The sequence below is a fragment of the Carassius carassius genome, chromosome 4 (assembly GCF_963082965.1).
Source record: "Carassius carassius chromosome 4, fCarCar2.1, whole genome shotgun sequence".
NCBI classification, from domain to species: Eukaryota; Metazoa; Chordata; class Actinopteri; order Cypriniformes; family Cyprinidae; genus Carassius; species Carassius carassius.
Window position 1 is genome coordinate 35490015 of NC_081758.1, and position 22880 is coordinate 35512894.

The window sequence follows — 22880 nt, forward strand, 5'->3', positions numbered from 1 at the left end:
ACAAGCAAATGGATGATCTCATAACCTTTGAAGGTATTTGGTGTTGCAACGAGGCTTTGTGTTCTGTATCTGAAGGTGATTTGTTTTTTACACATTTATTGTGAGTTGAGATTGCTCTTAATATTTATGCACATTGTAATTTAAGTGTACTGTGAAATGTATTTGTAATAAAAGTTTTGTTAATATTCAAATTCTCTCACTCTCTCTCTCTCTCTCTCTCTCTCTCTCTCTTTACCCTCTCCTCATATTAATCAAGACTCGAGACAGTTCCACAGGCTCCAATTCCACTTCAAAGCCAAACCATTTCCTGCAGTCTGAAAGGCCTGTCATCACCGTGTACGGGAGAGAGAGAGAGAGAGAGAGAGAGAGAGAGGAGAGAGATGTGAGAAGAGTGGCAGGAAGGCAGGCAAACGGATAAAGCACATCCTAGAGATGCATGTGCAGAAGGTGTGCACCACCCGGGAAGCCAAAGTACATCGGGATATGTGTCCGATTCAGATGTTGGACAGAAAAAACTAAATTCATTGAATTGCTCCCTTCTTTTTCCCCTCACTCTCTTTGAATTCCTCAGAAGTGTAAGTGGTGGTATCCTCATGTTCGCTGGCCCTGCATGAATTACATTGCATCCTGTGTGCCATTGTTGTGATAATGGGTAAAGTTATCTTCAAAGTGGAATGGGAAATGCTGCAGGGTCGGAGAGAAGCAGCCTTCATGACGCACCTAATCCGTGAAATTATACCTGCCACCCGCCTCCACGTTAGCCACATTCCTAAAACTATTAAAATTAACAAAAGTTTCAGATAGAGACTTAATTAACATCCTGGCCCCTCTAAAAGCACCTTGCAAACTCAGGTACTCTTTCATGTTTGCAAGAGAAATAAAAGAAAGAAAAAAACCTGCACTGAATTAGATTTGGTTGAGAAATTGCAGAGTGCTTGAGGGTTTGTGTGCACCTGCTTGACGCTTAGAGGAGATGAAACGAAACGGACGTCTTTTTGAACATGTTCTCTCTTTTACGTCATTAATCTGTGAGTGCCATTCTCAAATTGTAAATGTAATAACTTTATTGTGTTAAGTGTTATTAATTTCTAGATTTATGTTTTATATAATCAAAACAAATATAAAAACAAACTAGCTGACAAGTCGCTATAATAATTCATCAGACTACCCTAACAACGCTTGCTTTGCAACTATTGAACTTCACAGTAGTGTGTATACTGTATGTATATCCAGCGTAGATTTCAGCCCACTATATTATCTCTGTCGCTGTGCTAACATCATGCCCTAAAGCAGATTCCACTGTCAGGCTAATGGTGTTCACACTCTATGAAGCAAGTGAATATTACTGATGGACCTGTCACAGCTAATTAATCAGAAACTGATATATTGAGATTGATAAAATGATCATTCATTTTACAGTGTATGGCAATAGACGTGTGGAATATGGCTAATACACATTCACAGCACATTAAGAAGCTACATTTAAAACACCATCACAAGGGTTGCCTTGAATTTTCATGGCTACGTGAACCCAATAGATAAATAAGTGAGAGTGTTTTATGTGTCATTTGTAGGTGTGTGTACTTAATAAGTCAATGAGTGTAAAACGTACTCAGTTACTAAACGTAACCTCACTTCGCTCCCTTCTTGCCACTTCCCGCTGAAACGGGTGTGGCCCAACCTATAAAAGGAGCTCGAAAAGGCTGACTCACCTGATTTATTTCATCGCCGAAGCGAACCAGAGTGAATCGTGCGCACGGCAGAGAACGCAGTACTCGTTCGCTCCTCTAGAGAGAACTGAGGTTACGTTTAGTAACCGAGTACGTTCTCTTACGAGAGCTCTCTCGTAGGGGCGACATCTGCTAACTGTATCAAATCTGGGAACCATGGTTGGTTCTTCCAAAGAGGTGCTACAAGCAGTATTGAACATCTCGTTTCTCTCACCCGTTCTATCACCTGCGGAAGGAGGGAGACGGGAGGGAAAGCATAAAGCGGGCAGCACGGCCATTCCCGTGACAGCGTGCTTTCGTTCTTGGAAAAGAACGCAGGGCAGTGAGCGTTTTCGTGGGACGCGAAGAGGTCCACCTCCGCCCTGCCAAATCTCTCCCACAACAGCCGGACTGTTTGCGGGTGTAGAGACCATTCGCCCATAGGAACATTGCCTCTGGACAGCCTGTCTGGACCCAGATTCTGTAGCCCAGGCACATGCACTGCCCTCAGCGAACGCACGTTGCGCTGAGCCCAAACCAGGAGGCGTTCCGCTAGCCTGTACAGGTTTTCAGGACCTGAGACCGCCCTTGCGATTTATGTAGGACACCACAGACATGTTGTCCGAACGGACTAAGACGTGGTGATCCTTGATTTGGGGACAAAAGCGCATCAGCGTGTTCTCCACTGCCAGCATTTCCAGACAGTTGATATGATGGAGCTTTTCCCGTTCTGACCATAGGCCAAAGGACGGTCTGCCCTCGAGCAGCGCTCCCCATCCCGAAGTGGAGGCGTCCGTCGACACCATCTTCACATTCGGGGAAGTCCCCAGGCTTACACCTGATTGGTACCAGCCGTTCGCTGTCCAAGGTGCCATAGCTGTGACACAGCTCTGATTGACCTTGAGATGCAGCCGGCCAGACGCCCACGCTCTGCGCGGCACCCGCGTCTTCAGCCAGAACTGCAGGGGGCGCATGCGGAGCAGGCCCAGCTGCAGAGCCGGAGATGCTGAGGCCATGAGGCCCAGCATCTTCTGACAGTGTTTGAGCGACACGGTCGCGCCGCAGTGGAAAGAACTCGCTGTGCACTGAATGCCCATCATGCACTGTGGTGACAGCCGCGCCGTCATAGAACACGAGTTCAGAACTATACCCAGAAACAGAATCGTCTGACTGCGGTTCAGCGAACTCTTCGCCCAATTGACACTGAGGCCGAGCTTCTCGAGGTGATCGAGTAAAACGGCCCTGTGGTCCACAAGCTCCGCTCGTGATCGGGCCAGAACCAGCCAGTCGTCCAAATAATTCAGCACTCGCATGCCTCTGATTCTGAGTGGATGGAGCGCTGCATCCATGCACCTCGTAAACGTACGAGGAGCCACGGACATGCCGAACGGCAGGACTGTAAACTGGTATGCCTGGCCCTCGAAGGCGAATCTCAAATATCGCCTGTGGTTTGACGCATTGTATTTGAAAATATGCGTCCTTCAGATCTATTGACATGAACCAGTCCCCTCTGCGAATCTGCGCGAGGAGCTTCCTGGTCGTAAGCATTTTGAAACTGCGTTTCATCAATGCCTTGTTCTCTCGTCTCTCTTGGGCACCAGAAAGTATCTGCTGTACAGCCCCCCCTCGCTTTGAGCTTGAGACACAGGCTCTACAGCCCCTTTGCTCAACAGTTTTGATATTTCGGCCCAAAGTATGTGTGCTACTTCTGTTTTAACCGTAGTTTCGACGCGCGCTGAAAAGCGCGGAGGGCGTCGAAAAAACTGTAGCGAGTAGCCTCTCTTTATAATGCCTAGCACCCAATCCGAAACCCCTGGAAGCGCTGACCATGCATCTGCATGAATGGCTAAGGGCTGGATGCGAAGCGCGCTCTGTTGACTGGGCAACGGCGGCGCTCGGGTGTGCTGCGCATTTGAGGCGGGGAGCGCGCTGATCACAGCGGGCAGATCGCTCCTCCTCGACCCCGTCCCGGCGCTTAACTGACTGGGGGAAGGCTGAGCAGGTCCCATGGGACTCGATATGTCTGCGAGTAACTGTGGGCTGCATATGTGCACATTTACCACTTTCAACTCGCTGTCTGCCTGTGCAGTACGTGCATGGGCCTCATTTTTACAGAAGCCACGCGCCGTATGTGACATAGTGTATGTGGGCACTGGGGAGTGGGCACGTTTACTATACGGAGCGCTCGACCGATCTGTGTCGATCTTATGTGCGCGAGCCCTGTGTGCAGAGCTGTGCTTACATTTGGAGATGGGCACTGAGGAGTGGGCATCGTCACTGCATTTATAGCACCATCGGCCGTGGCCGGACGAGTGTGCACGGGTTTCGTTTTTACAGAAACCACATGACGCGTGTGACAGTAATTGTGGGCACTGAGGAGTGGGCACGCTTACTATGCAGTGTGCGCGATCGACTTGAGTCGCTTTTATGGGCGCAGGGCCTGTGAGCAGGGCTGTGCTTACATGTGGAGATGGGCACTGAGGAGTGGGCATCGTCACTGCATTTATAGCACCATCGGCCGTGGCCGGACGAACGTGAACGGGTTTCGTTTTTACAGAAACCACATGACGCGTGTGACATAGTGATTGTGGGCACTGAGGAGTGGGCACGTTTACTATGCAGTGTGCGCGATCGACTTGAGTCGCTTTTATGGGCGCGAGCCCTGTGTGAAGGGCTGTGCTTATATGTGGAGATGGGCACTGAGCAGTGGGCATCGTCACTACATTTATAGCACCATCGGCCGTGGCCGGGACACCAGAAATTACACCTTTTTCGGGAAATATCTGGGTAGCCGTGATAACGGTTTTTGTGTGCAGGCAAGCGGGCAACCGTACAGGCTTGCGCATTGCAAAAGACGCTGAAACAGTCACAATCTCTGGAACTGAAACAGCGGCGCGCTTAGGTGAGAGCCCGGCCACAGCGGAACTCGTATACCGGCACTTCGATGAAGCAGCCATCGTGTGTAGTGCAGACGCAGCGTCATGCAGCATGCATAGATGGCTTTCCTAGGATGGCTTCGGGGCTCCCGGCCTCACCGTAATCCTCTGCCGCGGTCCCCGCGGCGCGGGGCGACAACAGCTGAAGCCGTTGTGATAACGGCTTTTGTGTGCAGGCAAGCGGGCAACTGTGCAGGCTTGCGCGTTGCAGAAAATGCTGAGACAGTCACAATTCCTGGAACTGAAACAGCGGCGCGCTTGGGTGAGAGCTCGGCCACAGCGGAACTCGTACACCTGCGCTTCGATGAAGCTGCCATCGCGAGTAGTGCAGCCGCAGTGTCACACAGAAGGCTTTAGATGGCAACACCGCTTTTGCCGCCGTCCAGCAGAGGGCGGACAAAGGTGCGTCGCTATAGCCTGTTCCACCGGCGGAAGTGACTGGTAGTTCCTGTTTTTAGCATCATCAGTGTGGAGAATGCTAGTGAGACAGACGAACGAGTTGGCGCTGAATATGGAGCGTTCCAAGCCTTCGCCACCTCTTCGTGAAGCTCAGGAAGAAATGAGGCGGGCTTTGAGAAGTACGCTCATCCGAAAGGAAAATACCATCCAGCCGGGAACGAGAGGGGGGGCGCTGGTGCAGACCACTCGTGGCCGAGACTCGTCGCAGCCAACGCGAGCACTCGCCCCGGCTCCTTCTCGATGCCAGCTCGTCTGCTGGGCTTCTGAGCAGAAGGCGCGAGATCCTCGGAGCTCGCCCAGCACTCACTGCCCGAAGCTAGCAGAAAGCGCGTGTCCTCTTCCCCCGAAGCGGCCCTGAGATCGACTTCCTCGGACGACGCGCCGGCAAACAGCGGGCGCTGCCCACCGGGAAGCGATGCAGGGGGGGCCGGTGCAGCAGGGCGAACCGGCGAGCTCGGTTGAGCTGAAGACGGTTCCGGAATCCGCTGGAAGCGACGCTTTTACGGCGCCTCAGCGCAGCGGAGAATGCAGGCTCAGAGAAAAAGGCCAGGCGAGTCCTCAGAGTCACCATGGCAACAGCTCGCAGTGAGGGCATCCGCCATCAGCGAGCGTGAGCACTGCATGATCTTCACCCAGGCAGGAGACACAGATGACGTACCGGTCTCCCTCGCTGAGTGGGGCTCTGACGAGCCACAGGAAGGCATCTTAAAAAAGACGCGAGCTCTTTTACGAGTGTGTGTCGCAGGGCGAACACACATAAAGAACAGTTGGCTATAACAGAATTGAAAGGATATAGGCGCCGGACAGCGCAGCAGGAACGGCAGTGGAAGGCGGCGAAGGCCAGCAGCTTCAGAATGGCTCGTCCCGCTGATATGCTTTCTCAGACGGCGCTTGCTTCCTCCGTGATCCAGCGATGCGTGAGCTTCGCTGAAGAGATGAAAAATCAGGTGAGTCAGGCTTTTCGAGCTCCTTTTATAGGTTGGGCCACACCCGTTTCGGCGGGAAGCGGCGCGAAGCGCCCTTATTGGTCTGATGTTGCATCAGCCTGTGCTCGATAGGCTGTGCAGTTGCCGCAGAACAAGCCAATGAGCGAACGAGCCGTCTCGCCTATGGCTGTGTAATGCTGCAAATGCGCTTTACAAAAATACAAAATTAAGGATAATTTTTTGCTTCAGTATTTCGCAAAAAGAGACTTTTCCCGTAGAGTCTTAGCTAAGACACAGTACGAGAGAGCTCTCGTAAGAGAACCACTGATACCCCTAAGGTATATAGATCTAAACTATGTTTTTATGTGTGTGTTGTGTGTGTTTGGTCAGTCAGGCTCTTCTTGCCTATATTTGTAAACCATCATCCAAATGAGAGATCATTTTTTGGATTGAACTGCCTAACATGCACATCCCACGTCCCTTGTGTTAATTTATTAGACATTTTGGCTAAATTCACTGTATTTTCAGCTACCAATGAGAGTGAAACATTTACCATGTTTAAATACATCCAAACAATATACAGATTTTCCTCCCAAATCAACACTGAAAGAAGAAATTATTCTGCACTTTCAACTTGGATCTGGCTATGGTTCATTGTGGATGAACACCCTGATGTACTTTGCAGTGCTCTTGTGCTGCTGTATTACAGCTCTTACATGGATAGTAATAAATAAATAAATAATGCTCACATTTTACACTTTAATTACAGGCCTCCTCAAAGGGATAGTTTACCCCCCAAAATATTTTGTAATCATTTACACACCCTCATTTCGTTACAAACCTGTATGAATTTTTTATTTTTTTTCCTGCAGAACACAAAGGATGATATTATGAAGAATGTTATAATAAGTCAATTGTTTTGGTTCCCATTGACATGCATTGTATGTTTGTCCATATTGGATGTCAATGAAAATGAAACTGGTTAAAAAAAAAATCAAAATATCTTTTATATTCCACTGAAATTAGTCTTACAGGTTTGGAAACAACATGGGGGTGAGTAAATTATTAAATAATTTTAATTTGGGTGGACTATCCTTTTAAAATCGCAATGAAATGTAAGGAGTGACCTATTTTTATACAGTCTGTGGGAGCGACAGATATTCGCCTTCATATTGTGATGAATGGAGTATGAAAATAAATGTAGAGCTGGGAAATTATTAAATTAATATTTAAATATTATTAAGAATTTAGATCAAAGTATTACAAGGCCGAAACAATTAAAAAAAATGAAACATGCAAGGATAAACCATTTTACAATAATTCAGAATAGGCTATACAAAAAAAAAAAAAAAAAAGATTATTAGAGTATAGAAAATACTGTTTTAATTTTTCTATTTAGAAATTTAATGTACTTGCAATTTTTGGTTTAAAAGAACCATCCCTTTAATGCTCTGGGTCCTAAAGTCAAGCCTTTGCATGCTGAAATTTATCAAAAGATTGCCTCGTTAAGAATTAAAACGACATAGTTTGCTGTTCCCTCCTTTGAACATGGCGTTCTAGGCCACTGTGCTCCACAGGCAAATCCTAACAAATTACTACTTTGCTTTGGTCCTCTCTTTAAAACCCCGCACTTTTTGGAAACAACCTGTTGCCAATGTGTTCCTGCATTGAAGCAGCAGGTGGTCAAGCTAACGATGCTATCACACTTGCACTGACAGCACTAGGCTGACAGCTCAGTGTCTGGGCTCTCACTGCACTCTCCTGCTGCCAGATCCAAGACTGACCTTGATAATGTCCTCATTAATCAGTAAGAGCTTGAAAAATCCAAATAATATCAGCATGAGCTGAAAGCTAAGAGGCTGCATTGCATTACTTTACTACTAACCTCTTGATCTAGCAATTTGGATGCATTTGGAGGCTATAAGTGTTTAAAGAGTCTATGTGGGATTGTGTGTGAGCTAATATTAAAGTGGAAGGACAACAGACAGTGCTTTTTATCCAGTGCTTTTTATCCAGTGCTATATTAGATGTGAGAGGTGATGGGTCCAGATGTGAGATTGTATGAGTTTTTTATGTTTTGACTTAAAGGTTTGGACCTAGAGCAGTGGTTTTCAAACCTGTCCTGGAGGCACCCCTGCCCTGCACATTTTGCATGTTTCCCTCATCTAACACACCTGTTTCAAATCATCAGCTCATTAGTAGAGACTGCAAGACCTGATTTGGGTGTGTCTAATAAGGGAGACATACAAAATGTGCAGGGCAGGGGTGCCTCCAGGACAGGTTTGAAAACCACTGACCTAGAGGATCAACTTTTTATCAATTATGAATCTCAGCTTGAGCTCAGAGCAATAAATAATTAGAGCCATCTGCTGGGAGTTAGTGTCATTCTGCAGCAGTAAATGCTGATCGCTGGATCCAGATACCTTTGAAAGTGCATTTCCTTTCAACTGGCACAGCACGCGGCTCAAAAAGGCTCCAATGCCAGTGGTACAAATTCAAAGTGTTGGTTGGATTCTTCAAGGTAAATACAACATGAATGTATTAATGAAGACTCTTTGACTCGGTTTTACATGACAGAGCGAGTCAGTGAGTTACAAAACAGGAAATAGCAGGTCAGTTGGCAGTACAAAGTGTAACACATCATCATCATCATCATCATTATTACAATGTCAAGTTTTAAATTGAGAATCTGTATCGTAGTCTTACAATATAGTGTGTCATCTTTAAGTAAAATACTGTATGTGAAATTATTATATATTATATGTTATTTTTTTTTTATATTTATTTTATGTGTTTTTGTATGTATAATATATCTCTCCAAGTAATTCATGACTGTGAATATGATGAATGGACTGGTTATGACCTTTTTTCATAGCTGTTTCTTTGGAAATAGATTATTTTATGGCTGTGCCACACTGGCTTTACTGGACCATGTTGAAGGATGAAACCTCCCTCTTAACAGTTTTGTACACACAGTTAATTGGTATTTACAGCTTGAGTACACAGTAAAATTATGGACAATTAAAAAAGTATCAGTAAGACAGAACATAAAATAACTAACGTACAGAAGTTCAATGTCTGTTTGTCTGTCTGTCTATCAAAACTTTTAACAATTTTCAAATACAGTTATGATTTTCTTGGAATTGTACTTCACTTAAATTCTACTGCATTGAAGTTAAAAAATAAAAGAAAAAAAATAATTGTAAATTTGTTTGCTATCTCAATTGAAATTCAAGAACTGAAATGGAATTCTCAATTCAATACTATATGTCAGATCCTAAATGAGGTTCATACTAAGCAATACCATACCAATGTATAATATGGAGAAATGTATCACAAAGGCTTTGCATTGCTCTTTTTACAGTAGGTAAAGTAACTGGATATTTTAAGTTTGTGTTGGAATTCTATTAACTCAAATTTTACAAATGGTTTTAAGCACCAGTCACATTCGGTTTGTGTTATTGTAACATTTACAGTAAATGCAAAATGAGTGGCCTGTAACAAACCACTCAACACAGTCTAGACATGCAGTATGTAGCCAGGCTAAAGTGGAGAGAATTCTTACATAATTGGGAGAAATACTACTACACAGACCAGTATGAACACCAACTACCATGGGAGTGTTACTGCTAAAAATGAATATCACATTGGTGTGCACAAAAATAATGCAGAGGCCAAATCTGTTAAAAACTAACATTATTGCTGAGGAAGTTTATAGGAGAAGTTTTTCCCTTTAAGGCAAGTTTTATGGTGCACAGCTTTTTGAGCAGAATTTCACTATAATTTATCAATAATACATATTTCAGTGACCGCATAAGTAATGTCTTTAAGTGTGCACTTTAAACACATAATACTCATGAACTGAATTTAGTAGAAGCTCTGTTTAAGCTCTGTGAATCACTTGTTTTGTCTAGCTTTTTCAGTTATGCTAACAAATACAGGATGTTAATGTGTGATTTGCATAGCTTTGATCTGCAAATGCATGTAAAGTAGCACCTATATAGTAGCCATTTTGTGATGGATTGTAAAGTGATGCATTATTGGAAGGAAATAGCCTTGTGTATAGTTTAGTTTTTATGTAAGCACAATTCATCAATCCCTTCCACGGGCCATTTAAAGATTTGTTTACTTTGATATTATTTGCATCGCCTGATAATAGAAGCATTGGAAGAGTTTGCTTCTAACTCTGAAGCCAAATACACCCTGTGTGCTCTTTCATTTAATGACACGCTTTATTACCTATTGAAACTTTACTAAATAGAATTACACAGTGGAATCACATTTTAACATTGTTGTCTTAATGTCAATATGTTCATACCCATACAAGGATGCAGAGAGATATTATATTTCTGACAATGTTGTCTTGTATCTGTATATTGTTATATTGATGACAGACAAGCCATCAAATGTAATTACATACTGCATTATGCTTCCCATTTATGTCATACAGCCCATAATATGTAAATATCATAATTATTTATCCTTCCCTGTATTGCATAACTCACTCACTCATGGGTTGACTCTGATTATTGCAGTGAAGAGATTCTTCTTAAATATATTGTCTATACAATTCCCATAATAAATGCACAAGTCCTCATTTCAACTTAATCTAAAACTGGTTCATTAAGTTCATGATTTATGTAATTTTTTTTTTTTTCATCCTTTACTCCAAATATCCTAATTTATTAGAAAATATATGAGACCATTATTTATGGCCATAGTGTTGTAACAACATCATTAATAAACATAACTTCTCCCACAGCAATTTGTTAAACTGCAAAGCTTTAGTTTTAATAAACAAAAATAAGCATTTGAATTAATATGGGGGGAAAAAATCACAAAAATCTCCCCTCATTTCCTTATAATTAAATATTTGGATTGTAATTAGAATTAAGCTATTTTAATGTAATTAGTCATGCTTGTTGTTTTGAATGATCTGACTAACAGCACAACTGCAAGTGTGATGTTACTTTTACACAACAGTTCAATAAACAAACTTTTTAATATTACCAATAATACCAGTTACTTTGTCTAGTTTTGCTTTGTCAACAGAAAAAGGTCCAGACAATGCTACATTCACACAGAATGTTTTTTTGCATGTAAAACATTAATGGAAAAATCCCTGCATGGTCCAGAGATGTGTTTTTTTCAACGAATCATTGTTTGTCGTTAAATGAATCATTGACTCACTATAAAGACAGTGGCTGCATCCAAAATTGCACACTTTAACTACATGGTGTAAAAAGAGTATGTAGTGCAGTATGTCGGAATTCAGTGTTCATAAAACAGTAGGCTACAACTACCCAGGTGACCTGCTGCTTCTGTTGAGATTCTGATATGTGCATCTCATGGACACTTTAGGCCATGGGAGAGGATTTGTGAAGTCCAGTGGAGCGACATGACAAAAGACTGTAAAAAAGATGGACGATCCATCGTAGAAAAGTGAAGCCAAAACGTCTCAATATGGCCGTTGTCATCTTGCGAAAATGAAGCCATTAAGAGCCAGAGTTTCCACAGTAGTGATTCGTTAAAAGCAAACTTATAAAAAAACAACAACACTTTAACATACATTAGCGTGATGAGAGGGTGGGGTTTATGACCTATGCTGCAGCCAGCCACCAGATGGCGACTGAAATGTTTTGGCTCCACTTCTCAGGTCATGTATGGCACACTTGGACACAACTGATGCTGGTAGGTCACATGACTATGGAAACATGATAAATGTACAGATTGTACTCAACATGAATAAATGTTCTGCCACCAAGGGCAATGCTGCCCCTTCTGTCACTGAAAATTCTCCACCACTAATGCACAGACTAACCTGTCCTGAACTTGCAAACAGAGAGGTGAGTGATCCAAACTAAACATATTCAAAGATTGAAACCAACTGTTCAATAATTAGCATTTATATGACATATTATTAATGGCTAATAGATACCGGCCACACCAAAGGGCCCAATGGTGTTAGGATAAATGCCATTCTGGAAATAAGCCATAACCTGTACCTGGAACTGAAAAATTCGTTGTGATCCACAGATGGTACATTACATTAAATGTCTTTTTCATGCATTAGAAAGACACTCCTGTTTTATCTGACCCAGTGACTTACTGTGATCGTTTAAACTGATTTGACTGTCTGTTGGTGGGAAAGAAAGAGAGAGACTGATAAAGAGAGCTTCAGGGCTCAGAGTGGATATGTCATCTCCCTCCTCTGTCTTTACTTTTCCAGAGAACGGCAAAGAGAGAGAAATAAAGGTTAAGTGACCGGGCCGGTCTGAATAGACATTGACTGAAAAAATAAAATCTGAGAAAGAGATGGGTGTGGGAAAAAACAGAAGTCATTTGGAATTCTTTGACCAGGACACAATGCCGTAATGGCGCTGATACGTGTGTGTGTTGAGGCTGGATAAGCTTGAGATAGATGACATAGTGAAGTGTGTGTGACAGGTTGGGGGGGTGCGTCTCTGTCCGTGCATGTGTGTGCAGGAGAGTGAGACTTTTGTTTGAGCGGATGCCAGTCCCATCCATCTCACTTAGTGAGCATGCATCCACATGTCAGCGTCAGCGGCATGGCAGCCTGCCCCAGAGGCCTTTGTGAGAATCTGATAAACACATCCTGTAGGGACCCGTGCACCCAAGTGCGTGCATCTGTCTGGCCTGCCAAAGTCATCAGGGCCACCAGGAAATGGCATTCAAATGGCATCAGATGAAACATCTGTTTGTGGGACTCTGGAATATTAATTTATTAGGGTTAAAATGATAAAAAAAGCTTTGGCATGATCGCAATATCTGCACTCTGCCTTTCATGCAGAAATATGTGATCTTAAGATTTTAAATATACAGGTTTCACATTTGGCTTAGTAAAACTACATGATTTTTATTTTAGACACAACCACTGAGAAGTATAGCTGCATGATTATTCGAAATAAAATCAAAAGTCAGCATCTCAGAGCAGCACGGTTTAGAGTAAATGCTTCTCCACACAATCTCCATCTTTGCATCTGAGTTTTGGTCGCTTTAAAATGCATTTGGGAATGTAAAATGCACCTACCAACTTCTATCAATAAAGAGAAGCTTTTTACCGTCTAAATTAAAGTTTTCAGAAAAATCACAATTAAATTGTCACGGTTCGTGAACGCACCGTCTCCAGCTGTAGTCTGGTTATGTCATGTTGATTGGTTCATGTGGGTGTGGCCACTGATCGCCTGATCAGCGGCAGGTGCATCTCATCCCCACCGCCTTTATAACGCCCTGTCTTTCGTCTCTTGTTTGTCAGATCGTTGTTTGAGGTCCTCCGTGTTAGATGTCTGGTTCTCGTGTTCCTGTCCTGCTTTGTCTCCTGTTTTGGTTTGTCCTGGATTGTTCCCTTCGTACACGGATTATCATCACCTCTATCGGATCTACCACCACCGTCATCTGTACCAGCGCACTCAACGCACCTACTCACCAGTCTGTGCTGCCATCCAGATTCCTGCGTCACTCTCCGACCCTCCATCAGCACGTCATTTACAATAAACACTGTTTACTTGCTTTTGCCTCCTGTCTCACTTACCTAGCGTCACAGAACGATCTGACACACAACATGGAGGCAGCGAGTAACCAACCTTCATCTCTCGAAGCTTTCCTCAGCGCCAGTGTTCGGAGGATGGACTCCCAGGAGCGGACTCTTAACGACACTGGTCGCGCGGTCCAGGCTTTAGTGACGCAGGTGTCCGAGCTCACCCAACAGTTCCAGCTATTACGAGCCCCCACTGCGCCACTCACACCGCCTGTTCCACCAGCACCATCGGAGGCCCCCTCCCAGCCGGAACCACGCCTCCCGATTCCGGAGGCTTACTCAGGTGAACCCGATTATTGTAGAGCGTTCCTTAACCGGTGTGATATGCATTTTGCCCTCCAGCCTAGGACGTTCGCCACTGAGAGGGCCAAGGTGGCGTTCGTCCTGACCCTGCTCTCTGGGAGGGCGGCACTGTGGGGAACAGCGGTGTGGGAGAACCAGGACCCATGCTGCGCCTCGTTCCAGGCCCTCTCCGTCGAGATGAGACGGGTCTTTGATCGGGCCGCCGCAGGACGGGAGGCGGCCAGGAGGCTGGCGGAGCTGCGCCAGCACGAAAGATCCGTCTCGGACTACTCCATCGAGTTCCGGACACTGGCGGCGGAGTGCCATTGGAACGAGGAGGCGCAGTGGGACATGTTCCTGCATGGGCTGGCTGACCGCGTCCAGAGGGAGATCTACGCCCTGGACCTTCCCCCGTCGTTCAATGGGCTCATTGAGCTGGCCCTTCGGGTCGACGCACGTCTGGCACGGATGGAGAGGAGGGGGCTACTCAACACCCCATCCAGGGGACCGGCAGACGTGCGGTTCAGCGGCGGGGACGTGGCCAGCCCCGTCTACGATCACGAGCCCATGCAGGTAGGGCGAGCTCGGCTTTCCCGGGAGGAGAAGGAGAGGCGGAGGTCCCTGGGCCTTTGCCTTTACTGCGGGGGAGCCGGACACCAAGCCCACGCCTGTCCGGTAAAAGGCCAGGCCCGGTAGTACGTATGAGGCTACTATCGGGTGGGATCTCCGCCGAGAAGACCTCATCATCATCATCATCACCATCATCTTCCACGCTCCTCCCGGTATGGCTGCGGTGGTCAGCACAGACACATCACTGTCAGGCACTACTGGATTCCGGGGCAGAAGGTAACTTCATGGACAGCACATTAGCTCACAAGCTCCACATCCCCCTCAAACCCCTTCCGCACCACATCACGGTGCACGCCCTCACTGGCCAGCAACTTCCTACCATATCATACATCACTGAGGACATCACACTCGTCACCTCTGGCAATCACTCCGAAACCATCTCCTTTCACATCCTTGACTCTCCCCTGGCACCCATTGTCCTCGGACACCCTTGGCTCCTCCTCCATAACCCTAGCATTGACTGGCTCTCTAACTCTGTTTTGTCTTGGTCCAAAAGATGTCATGAGTCTTGTCTAGTGTCTGCCTGTCCGTCTGTGTCTGTGTCTGTGTTGCAGGAGGAGGCGGTGGATTTGTCTAACGTGCCCGCTGAGTACCTCCATCTGAAGGAAGTGTTCAGTAAGTCTCGGGCTGCTTCTCTTCCTCCGCATCGTCCTTACGACTGTGCCATAGATTTACTGTCAGGTAAGTCTCCGCCTAAGGGCAAACTCTATTCACTTTCGGTTCCAGAGAGGGAGGCTATGGAGAAATATATTTCTGATTCTCTAGCTTCTAAATTCATCCGCCCTTCCTCTTCTCCTGCGGGGGCGGGGTTCTTTTTTGTGGGAAAGAAGGACGGGTCTCTGCGACCTTGTATTGATTACCGGGGACTGAACAACATCACGGTAAAGAATACTTATCCTTTGCCGTTGATGTCTTCGGCCTTCGAGAGGTTGCAGGGAGCGTCAATTTTCACAAAACTGGACTTACGCAATGCGTATCATTTGGTTCGGATCAGGGAGGGGGATGAATGGAAGACCGCTTTTAACACCCCCAGAGGGCACTTTGAATACTTGGTTATGCCGTTTGGGCTCTCCAACTCCCCAGCGGTCTTCCAGGCACTTGTTAACGACGTGCTGCGAGATATGATCGATCAATTCATTTATGTCTACCTGGACGACATATTGATTTTTTCTTCTTCTCTCCAGGAACATGTGCAGCACGTCCAACGAGTGCTTCAGAGGTTGCTAGAGAATGGGCTTTTTGTCAAGGCGGAGAAATGCGAATTTCATGCACAGTCAATTCCATTTTTGGGGTATATCGTGTCGACTGAGGGAATACGCATGGATCCCGAGAAAGTTAAGGCTGTGGTGGAATGGCCAAGCCCAGATTCCCGTAAGGCCCTACAGAGGTTTCTGGGGTTCGCTAACTTCTACCGGCGTTTTATTCGCAACTTCAGTCAACTAGCCGCACCTCTGACCGCCTTGACCTCCGCCAAGACGGCGTTCAGGTGGTCGGACACAGCTGAGGCTGTGTTCGCCAAACTGAAGAGCCGTTTCAGCTCAGCCCCTATTCTGATTACCCCGGACCCTACGCGTCAGTTCGTGGTGGAGGTCGACGCATCAGAGGTGGGGGTAGGAGCGGTGTTATCTCAACGTTCTCCCTTAGACGACAAGGTCCATCCTTGCGCGTATTTTTCATATCGTTTATCTCCGGCAGAACGAAATTATGATATTGGTAACCGAGAATTGTTGGCAGTTAAGATGGCATTAGAGGAATGGCGACACTGGTTAGAGGGATCGGGGGTTCCTTTTATAGTATGGACTGACCACAAGAATTTAGAGTACATTAGCACCGCTAAGAGGTTGAACTCCAGGCAGGCTCGGTGGGCACTTTTTTTCGGACGTTTTGACTTTACTATCTCGTACCGCCCGGGTTCCAAGAATATCAAACCCGATTCTTTGTCGCGTATTTTTGACCATTCCGAACGCCCGTCCACTCCCGAGAGTATTTTTCCGAAGACATTAGTGGTCTCCACTCTCACATGGGAGATCGAATCGAAGGTCAGAACGGCCTTAGAAGGGGTAACGCCTCCGCCCGGGTGCCCACCGAACCGTTTATTTGTGCCGGAGGGATTAAGGTCCAACGTTATCCAGTGGGGACATTGCTCGAATGTAGCTTGCCATCCAGGGGTTAACCGTACTAGATTTTTAGTCAAGCAACGATTCTGGTGGCCACTTATGGCTCGCGACATTCACAGTTTTGTTTTGGCTTGCTCGGTTTGTGCCACTGGTAAGACTTCCAATCGGCCCCCTGATGGGTTACTCCAACCGCTGCCGGTTCCTTCGAGACCCTGGTCCCACATCGCTCTAGATTTTATTACCGCCCTCCCACCCTCCCAGGGAAACACGGTGGTTTTAACCGTGGTGGACCGGTTCTCGAAGGCGGCCCATTTTATTCCCTTGCCCAAATTACCCTCAGCCAAGGAGACAGCGTTGACCGTCGTAGACCACGTCTTTCGGTTACATGGCCTCCCGATAGACGTGGTTTCCGACAGGGGACCCCAATTTGTGGCTAAATTTTGGCAAGAATTCTGTAGACTACTGGGAGCGACCGTAAGTCTGTCCTCAGGGTTTCACCCCCAGAGCAATGGGCAAACCGAGAGAGCCAACCAAGATTTGGAAAGGGTGTTGCGATGTTTGGTCTCCAAGAATCCTTCCTCCTGGAGCCAACAATTGTCTATGGTGGAGTACGCCCACAATACCTTACCAGTATCAGCTACGGGCCTATCTCCTTTTGAGTGTAGTGTAGGTTACCAGCCACCTATTTTTCCCAGTATGGAATCCGAAGTTGCGGTCCCCTCCGCTCACGCCTTCGTCCAGAGGTGCCACCGCACTTGGACCAGAGCCCGTGAGACTCTACTCCAAGCGGGGGCGCGCACCAAGGCCAAGGCCGATCGCCACCGGTCTAGGCCTCCCGTATACGTCGTGGGTCAAAGGGTGTGGCTTTCAACCAAGAATATTCCTCTCCGTTCCGTATCTAATAAATTGGCTCCCAAATTTATTGGCCCGTTTACTGTCACCAAAATCATTAGTCCGGTGGCAGTCCGCCTTAAACTCCCTCCTACGTACAGGAGAATTCATCCCGCCTTTCATGTGTCCAAAATTAAACCCGTATTTCATTCTCCCATTAATCCGCCTACCCCGGTTCCTCCCCCGCCGCGTCTCGTAGATGGGGAGACCACCTATTTGGTAAATCGCATTCTGGACTCTAGAAGGAGGGGACGCGGATTTCAGTACTTGGTGGACTGGGAGGGTTACGGTCCGGAGGAGAGAAGTTGGGTACCTGCCAGGGACATCCTGGATCACTCCCTTATCGATGATTACAATCGACAGGTAAGAGATTCTGGGGACGCCAGGAGGCGTCCTTAGGAGGAGGGGTACTGTCACGGTTCGTGAACGCACCGTCTCCAGCTGTAGTCTGGTTATGTCATGTTGATTGGTTCATGTGGGTGTGGCCACTGATCGCCTGATCAGCGGCAGGTGCATCTCATCCCCACCGCCTTTATAACGCCCTGTCTTTCGTCTCTTGTTTGTCAGATCGTTGTTTGAGGTCCTCCGTGTTAGATGTCTGGTTCTCGTGTTCCTGTCCTGCTTTGTCTCCTGTTTTGGTTTGTCCTGGATTGTTCCCTTCGTACACGGATTATCATCACCTCTATCGGATCTACCACCACCGTCATCTGTACCAGCGCACTCAACGCACCTACTCACCAGTCTGTGCTGCCATCCAGATTCCTGCGTCACTCTCCGACCCTCCATCAGCACGTCATTTACAATAAACACTGTTTACTTGCTTTTGCCTCCTGTCTCACTTACCTAGCGTCACATAAATTGTTCCCTTTTCCCCAAATCATGCAGCCCTTGTAGTATGGGTTTGCCTGCAACCTTGTGTGTTTGTGTCACTCTTTCCTAGCAGGCAGACTAGTGTGTAATTGCATGTCAAAAGCTAAACTGTCTTTTATAGAAAATGGTGGCACTGAAGTACAGAGAGCATATACAAGTAATAAGCTGCTACAGTATATTTACATCTTATGTAAATAAATCAATAGACATTATACTAAATAAATCCCAGCAATCTATATGCATTTAGAGTTTGTGTAAAACTATGCTCTAAATCTGTTCAATTAATGATATCATAGTAATAGACCTGTGCTTAGAAAAAGCGCTAACTGTATGATATTGTGAAAAAATTAGTGAAACATATAAGCTTAGAATTTCATTCCATTCCAAAGTAAGAAATATTGTATTATGGATAGCGAATATATACAGTACAGGAATGTACAGTTGTGGTTGAGAATATTCTGTTTACTTGCTACCACTGTTTTTTGCCACAAACATCACATACTTCCAGCCAGACAATTAGAATAGAACTTGCTAGTTTGAAAAACACAATTTTAGTGTTGGATATGAATCAGACGGTCTGTAAACGAACTATAGGCGGTCCATGATTGTGCTTTGGGAGACTTAGACCTGCTCTGGTCTTCCAAAATGTGTCTAAAAGTGCAGAGCCTGTGGTCTGATTCTCATAATTTTGATATTCTGCCATATTTTTTTCTTCTTTAGGTTTCAGCTTGAGTTTGAGTTCACTTTGTGTTTCAAAGGGAAATCTCTTTCTTTCTCCCCTGCTTTCTCTCTCTCTCTCAGCAGTGTGGGGGTTTGAGGAAGTTTTTACGGTCTCAGGCGGTCTAGAGGTGTTTCATTTTCTCTGGATAATGGTCCTGGAGCAGTATGGCTTCAGCTGTAATACATGTGTTACACGCACACACACACATACACATGCTCAAATAAATGGGAAAACAATTTGCTCAAATGGAACCAGCGTTTAAATTATGCAACAGTGCAACAAAGCTTTGAGAGGGAGGAAGCTGGTGAAATGTTTCCCTGTATTTTATCAAAAACATAGTGTTTACTGCAAACAGACCCAACACAAAACTACACACACAACATGTACCGCATCCCAATATGTTTTTCTTTGACGTCTTGATTTCAAATGCAATTCAGAACCAGCCATGAGCTGAAAAGTCTGTGAGGCATGTCTGAATTAATATGCCTTCTTACAGTAAAATAATCAAATTTGGTTGCATTGCTTGCATTTCTCAGATGTATTATAAATCATATAGCTTTTTACAGTGTCTGGAACAAACTCAGGGATGGATTTATCAAAGGGCTTTGTGTTCCAATCATTTCAACCCAAAGAGGATGTTCTTTTTTCCTAAAATGCTAGTTAATGTTATCACATTGGACTAATACTTACAGAGTTTGGTCACACAGGGTGTTTTTATCTTTTTCTCCTGTTCAGCTTATACCTTTCTAAGACACTTTCTTTAATCTCACCGTATTTTTTTTTTTCTTGCCACAGTGACTCCAGGTGTGCCAAATCTCCTCCACTGAATCACCAGTAATTCCACTCCTTCCTCTGCTAATCAGAAGGAAAGAGTGTGTCATACCGAATCGACTTTAATTGGTCTAATGGTAAATTTCTGATCTACCATGCCCAATTATTCCTAATTAATTTCCATATCCAATGACTCTACGGTGCACAGCCCTCTCAGCAGCTGGTGTCAGAGTGAAATTGGACGGATTTAGAGATTTTCGGTCTTGTTATTCATCCCCTTATCAATATGTCATCTGATGATTGGACACGTCAGAATGACTTCAGGGGGAGAAATCATCTACTGCCATGTTTGCTACATATCAAACTGTGAGACTGCCACAAATAGAGGTCTGCACAGACAGTTCCAAGCACAAGGAGCCACAAGGAACACTGAATGCATTTAGATGGAATTAGTTTTAAAACCATAGCCTACAGTATAAAATCAATAGCAGCTCTGTTGCTAAATGGGAAAACCGTGAGCTTATGATTTTTGGCAAAATAAATAAAAGTGGAATATACAGATGTGCACAAGAATATCTTGTTTAGTTGCTCCAAACTCCATTGAATAATGCATCTTAGAAAGTAGAGCTTATCAATATAATTTTCTTTTCTGATTCAGTTATGATTCACTTGCTCTCAGTTAGAGTTTGTTTCAGTTTATTCCTATAAATTATAACTATAAGTGATTTTTTTATTAACAAATTTCAGGAGGAGCACAGGAAGATAATTAACATGGTCAATTCATCATCTGTAATCACATCCATCTATCCAATCTATCCAATCAGCGCAAGAGAGAACCCCCTATAAATAATCAAAACAGTCCTACCTTGATTATTTATAGTCTTTCAGCATTCAGTTCGCTCCATTTGCCATCTTATCACAGACCCAATTTCTACCCTGCCAGACACTGCCGCAGAGGAGCCGGGCTTCATCGTGCCCGCTGCTCTTCTCGAACAGCAACACGCTGGGGCCTATAGACCAGGGATCCTCAAATCTGGACCCCAAGATCCACTTTCCTGCAGAGTTTAGCTCTAACCCTAATCAAACACACTTGAGCATCCTAATCAATGCCAATCAATGTCTTTGGGATCATTAGAAAATCACAAGCAGGTGACTTTGATCAGGGTTGGGGCTAAACTCTGCAGCGCATTGGACCTCCAGGGCAAGATTTGAGGAAGGGGGCTATAGACCATGCAAAGTCCCAAGCTCGCCTCGCTCGACAGCACCACTGTCCCGCACTCTCCTTGAGTGCTAGGTCACAGCAGCAACAGGCCTTCAACGAGCCTGGGCCATGCCCCAGATCTCACCGCAGCCAAGCCTCACTCTCTTACTAGGGATGGGCGTTTTCCACAAATATCACAATCGAATATTTGAGCTCACAAAAAACGAATATTCGAATATTCGTTTATTTAAATTAAGTTTAATAAGACGTTATTTTTCAGCAACATTTATTGTTTCCGTCATTTTTGAACAAGCTTAAACACAATAAGCTTGAACATTACGCTACATCGTGTTTTGTAGCTGAAAACCTTTAACAATGTGTGCGAACAAACAAAAAAGTACAGATTAAAAGCAAAAAAAAAAGGATTTACAAAGACAAAACGAAAATAAAGCAGCCTGCAGCAATTAGGCTATTGTACAGAACGTAGCCTACATTCCACTTGGAAACTTTTAAACTGTCAGCAAATCTTTTTTGCTTATTCCCTGCTTTGCTTTTTCCCTGTTGTTTTACATGTTCTTGTTAAGGAACTCAGGCATGTCAGCATGATCGTGGGAAAGTCGGCTGCTTAGTCTGTTAACAATAAGGCCGGCTGCGGAGAAAATGCGCTCTGACGGCACAGACGTTGGCGGGACACACGAATAACGGTGTGCTAAGAGACTAAGTTTTGTGATGCACTTCGTGTTTTCGTTTCACCACTGAATGGGATCCTCATCAGGTGGAATACATGGCTCCAGCAAGAACTGTTCCCACTCGTCTCGGCTGGACTCTCTGTAATCATTGCTGAAGAACTGGCTCAGCCTTTTCCGACAAGTGTGCATTGCATCCTCTTCATCGTTGGTGGTGGCGGCTGCATCCGCGCCAAATGCTCTGATAATGTAAAAGTTTTTTTTTCTTATTACTTCTTTCATGTTTTCGTCGAGGATCCTGAGATGTTTGTGCCGAGGGTCTAGGGCGGACACGAAAAGAAGACTTTTCCCTGCATTCTCCAAGTTAGCGGTGTTTATTCGTTGCTTGAGATATGCCGCAACAATGTTCTTGAATTCGTTCTTTTTCTGTGATTCTCCACAGCATATTTGAAGTACCCTTCCTCAATTAAAGCAGAACGAATATTCAAATGTTCGACTATCCTTGCACACCCCTATCTCTTACCCCTTTTTTTACCTTTTCAATGGCCTCCAGCTACCATAGCAGATGCTAGTGTGAGCATACCTCCGCTAGTGGTGCAGACCCATCCACACCCCTTTCTTACCAAGCCCCTCCCCTACCAAGCCCGCAGCCCCACAGTCCAACCCTAGCGTGAGGCTGCCTCTGCTAATGGTGCAGGGCCCCGATGCCTGCCATTCCCCCTCTCTTCTCCCCCTTTTATTTCCGCTTCCAGAAACGTCCCAAGCATCAACAATCAATCAAAACAATCAAAATCATTTTTTTGGTTGAACATATGTTTGGAAGCATGTGTTTATTCAAATTTCATGAATCAAAAACAAGAAAATCAAACCAGTTGAAAAAAAAAATGGTTCACCGGTTCTTTTGCGCTCGATGTAATGTCATTAGCAATGACTGTCCTTCATTCAAGCCTTCGGTTTACCCGCGCTTATAACATTAGCACAGAATCAGTTCAGAATCAATCACCAAAAGGATCAGTTCGGTTCAGACGAGCTGTGAGTCAGTCTGCTTCACACTGAATCACGCATTCGCAGTATCATCAGCTCCTCGGTTCTTGAATCAGACGCTTCTGACAGAAACGGTTTT